Source organism: Numida meleagris, chromosome 5 (assembly GCF_002078875.1).
Source record: "Numida meleagris isolate 19003 breed g44 Domestic line chromosome 5, NumMel1.0, whole genome shotgun sequence".
In the NCBI taxonomy this organism is placed as follows: domain Eukaryota; kingdom Metazoa; phylum Chordata; class Aves; order Galliformes; family Numididae; genus Numida; species Numida meleagris.
In genome coordinates, this window is record NC_034413.1 from 59,867,432 (window position 1) to 59,873,439 (window position 6,008).

Below are 6,008 nucleotides of genomic sequence, written 5' to 3' on the forward strand. Positions count from 1 at the left end.
GCTAACTCTCGTGTTCTAGTGTGCAACAGAACATCCACTTTCTCACAAGGATAGTGGCTTTGTGATTTCTATAGCATTAAACCTGTTTGCATTGCAAGTGTTAGTTTGTTCTGCTCACTAAGTAGTGATTTGTATGCCAGAAAATAGTAGTTGTTGTTTCAGGCGGCTGCAGTACTTCACAAAGCACTTTGTTTCTATGGTCAAGTGAAGATGATATATATATCATTTTTTTCTTGGCAATATAAAGCATCAATTTAGAGGTCGGGATATCAGGATAAAAGTACTTCTGATGGCCCCCAGTTTCCCGTTCCAACTGCAAACTATTCAGTGTCTCCTGTGGGAATGGGTTCTACTGGGGAAATACCAGCAAACAGCTCCCTAAGCCTTGTAATTCCCAAGGGGCTGGAGGTAAAACGCAGAGGTATGACTGAGAGCATGTGCTCTGTAGCTGCCTTCCAGATAAGGCTGATTAATTTTCAGAGTTTACAGCAAGTTCCCTTCAATGAGCTTTGTTATTTGGCTTTGAGGCAGAATCGTGTTTTTGATATAATCAGGGTTTATAGAGTTTGTTTTTAAAGTCTAGCGTTCAGGCTATCGGAGGCCTTGTGTGCTGGCTTTGTAGGCCAAATACTCGAATTTAAGGACAAACTTGTACATACATGTAGCACTGAGAGACAAGGAAAGTAACTCCCTCCTGCTTAATAGTGCTGTTTTCTATTTGAAAGGAAAACACATACAACAAACTGAACTTGCTGTTTAGATGAGCATTTCTCAACCTGTGGTCTTGGAGTGCTCTGTAATATGATTACCCTTCCCACAAAATGAAGCCATTATGCTGCTATACATGTAAACAAGGAAAACAACTGTGGACTGGGGGAAGGAGTAATTATCTTAAAAATATCCAAATTCTTGCTTCTAAATGAACCATCATGGCAGCGTTGCCTATGACAACCTGCGCTTTCACTTCTAAAAGTTTGTCTGGCTTTTCAATTCTAGTCATGTTGGAGAAAACCTGAGATAAATGATCCAAATCAGATGCAAACCTGACAAAAGGATCCTTGTACAGGATAGAAGCCTTCTGGAGTTTAAACTTTGTTTCCTGCTTGGGAGGTGGAGCTATGAAGACCTGCTAGTTGCTGAACGAATGCCCGCAGGGTGGAATAAGTGGTTTTAAATGAGGCAGTTCTTCTAGCTAGCACCCTAGGCAGGGCTGTGGGGGAGAACCTATTCCATTCTCGAGCCTCAGATTTTACTTCTTTATAGACATGCCTTATTCTTTGCCCGTGGAAGTTCATCTTTACTTCCAGAGTTTCAGATTTTCCTAGTTCTACTCAGGTTAAGATAGCTTAACTAGACACGGGCCCTTCTTTCCTTTTCTTTTGCTCCTGGTGACTGTACTCCAACCAGGTGCTGAGCAGTGCCACCAGATAGATGATGGGTGCTTGTTTCCCAAGCACTGCCACCTGCCCAGTACCAGCTCTGATGACTGCAGGACAATGGAGAATGACTCAGATTTTTTGGGAAGAATTACCCACAGAAGGATTATTAGCGCTGGGAGAGCTGCACGCCTCAGACTTCACTAATGAGAGCTGCTTCCTACCTGAGAAGCAGTATAGGAGAGCAGGTGATCTGCCTATTCCTGCAGCCAGATTAGAGCTTTCTTATGTGGTAGCCTGAGTAAATCCATGTGAGTGATGATGGTAGTACAGCAAACGCTTGTGGAGAAGAGGATAACGCTGTGCCTGGTTGAGTTGTTTGCTTTTATAGTTTTCCCCTCCCTGAGCAGCATGGAGAGAGGAGGGCAGGCAGAGCTGCTCCTGTGTGGGAATAAAGACCATGCTTGCAGCTTTGCCTCGGGAGCTTGAAAACCCAAAGCCAGGTCTCCAAAACTACACTTGGTTTAAAAATAATGAGATGCTTTAGAAAATGAACTTGGAGTTCTCTTTCACGGTCTTTTGTTTCCAAGCCTTTTGAGTGCACTTGCTTCATGTCTGCAAGCTTGCTTTCTGCAAGAATGATGGTAGAAGTATTTTTTTCAATGCAAACAAAGATGTTCTTATGCTTGCTTATTCCAGCACCTGGGGCATAAATCTTCCAAATATTGTGGCATTTGGAAAGAACTGGAGGCAGGACACACAGTGCTCAAATGTAAGCCCTGTTTCTGCTGGGTCATCCTCCTCCTCAGATGGAGGCTGAAGGCTTGTGAAAGGTGAAGCATAAGGACCCCCTGTTGGTGGTCCCAGTGCCTGCCTTGGCGGCATGCCAGGAGCCCAAGGGATGCACTTAATTTTCTTTATTCATTAGCATATTTTTAATCAAACGCATCAAACCACAATGTTTCCACATGTCTCTCCCATGGCAGATGAACAAAAATAGGTCAGTGCTCAAATGCACCTCTTAATGTGCTGCAGTTCTGCAGTTCCCTCATCTGCTGCAGCTGCGCTTGGAGGACAGCAGATGATGTGCCCTCTGCACCTTGGGGAAACTGGTGCTGAGTAGGGTTTTGCTTCCCTCCTGAAGGAAAAGGAATGTGATGTGTCCATGATACCTCTTTTTAGCCCTGCCCAGTCAGAGGGCAGAGAGAAGTGCATCTAAATCATCTTCAACTTAGCTTCAACTTTACAGCATTTGTTTAATGTTAATTTTCAGAGAACAATTGAGCAGGTGCCATGTCCAGGGCTGAATTCCCTGGCCCTAATGAAGCTTCAGGACTGCTTGCACCTAGCTTAATAACATGCTTTTTGCATTCTTGTCACCTGTAACCTACCTTCATTTACCTCATGCTGCCAACCCATCTCTAGCTGGGCAAGGAAAATGTTGCAGCGTTGAGATCATGTTCACACTTGCAGCTGAGACGTGTCTTGCCTTGTTTCTTATCTCTGAATTGTTCATAACAAGAGCTAAGTAAAAAATTACTCTTCATGTTTTTTACATGAGCTTTCAAAGTTGGTTACACTATTCTGGGTGGGGTGAATATTGCATCAACACCAAGTTAAAACTTATCTTTTGTTCTTTTTTGGAAAGAAAAAGGGAAATAGGCTCCAGAGGGAACAGTTTTCACCATGAGACACAAATCCAGTGATGCGTGCTTTACTTTCTGTTCTCTCTAACTTTTTAGGAAGTCTGACTGGGACTTTGTGTTAAACATATCTGTGAGGATCTGTCCTGAACTTAGAAATTCGATGCAGCTGGCCTAGTTGTGTACCGGGTTGACCTGTTCCTCGCACTGCCTCTGTGGGCTGCATGAGGCTGTACGAAGGGGCATGGTTTAGTGTACTGGTGGTAGGTGGATGGCTTCCAACCTTAGTAGTTCTGAGAAGCCAAAGCATGTAACTTGCAATTGGTCTTCAGGCCTCAGCTCCATTTCTGGGGGTTGGCTGTGAGCGTTAAGGGCTCTGAGCAGTGGCTTTTCCCCCAAAGTTGAAGTGCTGTCATGTGGAATAGCCTCCTGCTGCTAGGGCTGTTCTGATCTGTTTCAGGTGCCTGAGAGGCTTGAGCTGGAGGCCTGCAGGAGGTGGCAGCCTTGCTCTGGGACCATGGCTGGTGTGGAAACCCTTCCTACCCTTTCAAAGAGCAGAAAGGATGAGGACCTGTTTACCTGAGGACCTGTGCAGTGGTTTGGGCTCTGGGGCAGCTATACCTGCTCTTGTTTTGGGGGCTGCTGGCATGGCAGCTGCAGCAATGGTTTGGTGTGAGGGAACACACCCTCTTCCAGTGTTAAGGAGGCAAACTTAAATGGGCTTGGGATCCTGTGGGCTATTGCAGTGCCTGTTCTCAGCAACCGCTACAAATGTCAAATCTCTGTCTTTTGTGGCAGAGCTGCCCCTGTCCTGCATCCCCTTGAAATGGCAGCTATCCTACCCACTAAGGCTGTCTTGCTGCTGAAGGAGGCACTGGGGAATGCAGCTTCTTAAACCTGCCTTGCTGGAGGGTTGAGCATCCCTTGGGCATTACAGTTTCAGCTCCTGGCTTTCCTCCAGCAGCAGAGCGTGGGTCCGTTCTTGTCAGAGAAAGGCAGGGTGGCTGGCAATGTTGTCCTGTTCTGTGTACACCACCACCTTCCTCACTCAAAAGGCGAGGGCCAAGCATGGGGGGTTTCACATGGCTCCAGCCCCTGCTCCTGCGGGGAGTCAGTACACCACCTCTCCCAGCAGTGTGCTCACTGGGGAGCGGCCGGCCTGCCTCCCTCCTCTGAGGATGAGGTGCTTGCAGATGTTTTGGCTGGTGGGGTAGGAAGCCTGAGGCCTGGCCTCGTGCCTCTTGGAGCAGCCTGCCTGGAGCCCTGCTGGTGGCATCGCATGCCCTTGGAGCCTGTGCTGACTCAGCAGGGGCTTCTGAGCACCCCTGTGCCATACCACCCTGTGGCCTGCTCCTTCCTCGACTCCTGTCAGGCAGAGGAGGGGGACTGAGCCGTCCCCCCCCACGCCCCAAGAACCATTGGACTCCTGACTAAATGAAGGTATGATCAAAAATAGCTTGCTGCTGTACTCTCCACCCACATTGAGCTCTTTTAGAAAAAGGGAAGGAAAAAAAATTACATCTACTGCTGTGTTTTTGGACACCTGATCTGGAAGGTGGGCAGGCTGAAAGCACCTGCTGCGCTGAGTCCATCAGGGAAAGAAGTCAGAGCTGCTCATTCAGTCGTGGCAAGATGCTTAAAGCCTGCAGCGTCCGTCCTGGGCTTCTGAGACTCTGAGGCTGTGGGCCTGCTGAAGCCTGGAACAGGCACCTCAACATCCCAGATATATCCTCATGGGAATCGCTGCTACACCAGGTGCTTGATTGTTCCTTCATCTTTTGCTGCAACATCCCTGATTTTGACCTATGAAATCAATTAACTGATGCTGAATACCTCCTCCCATGTAAGCGCATGGATTTTACAGCTGTTGAATGCAGGCAAAGCACCTTCTGTTTTCTCTTCTGTTTTCCTGACCTGTGTGCACAGTGTGGTTTGTAGGGGGAGTGTCAGGGAGTGGACATTCAACAAACACTTCCCTGAAGTGCAAACAGTGTGCGGCCGCCTCGTTTCTCGTGACATTTGTCCAAGTCATTCACCAGTCTCCACTCCATTTAATTTGTTACCATGCAGGAGCTGCGTTCATACTGATGATAATGAATAAAACGGTGCTTTCCATCCTGGCTGGATGCCGCTGGCATCTTTCGTGTCCAGTTTGTGGTAGTGGAAGCAGTCTGATTCAGGAACACCTCAGAAGAGAGGGAGAGCCCTTAGGAACGGGGCTGGAGCTGTCCTACATACTGTTTCCTTTTTACACCACTTTAAGGAGACCTCCCTTCTCCAAAGGATGTTTGCCAAAATAAGTGACCATGTTAAAGGTCCCCTGTGACACGAGAGGAGAGCTGTGACTGTGCAGGGTACCACCCAGTGCTAACTCCTCGCACAATGCTAGCACCTCTCATCCAGGAGGAGCAGACCCCTGAACTCTGCACCATGACTGCTTTCCCATTTCCCCCCCAAAGGCCACAGTAAATGAGGTCTTCCTAGAGCAGTCCAGCTGCGTGATAGCAGCTGCTGCCTTATGCTCTCCTGAAGGGGAGCGGGGCCTGTTCTGGGGTGTGATGGTGACCCACGAGCTACATGCCTTGCGTGTGCTGTCTCCGTGCCCTCTGCTGCACTTGGAGCTGTTGGCCTGCAGGAGAGGGCCCTGGAGGACATGTGGTGGCCAAATGCATCTGCTGGAGGGGGGGTTGTGTGTGATTCAGAGCAAGTACCACTCGCCTCTAGTAAAGAGGAGCTGTGGAGAACGAAACAACTAATTGGGCCCGCATTGGGATGCTGTGGTACCCTCATTGAGACTTGGCCTAGGAAATGAAGCTCGCACCTTTCACCGTTACCCACAAACAAGGCAGTGGTTTCAAGGGATCTTCCATGACCAGCAGCAGTGAGGAATTGTTATGCACATCATCCAAACCTGAGCGCACCTGGCTCTGATGTGGGATCATTGGTTGTGTTTTTTTATTATTATTATTATTTCATTTTCAGCTGGAAA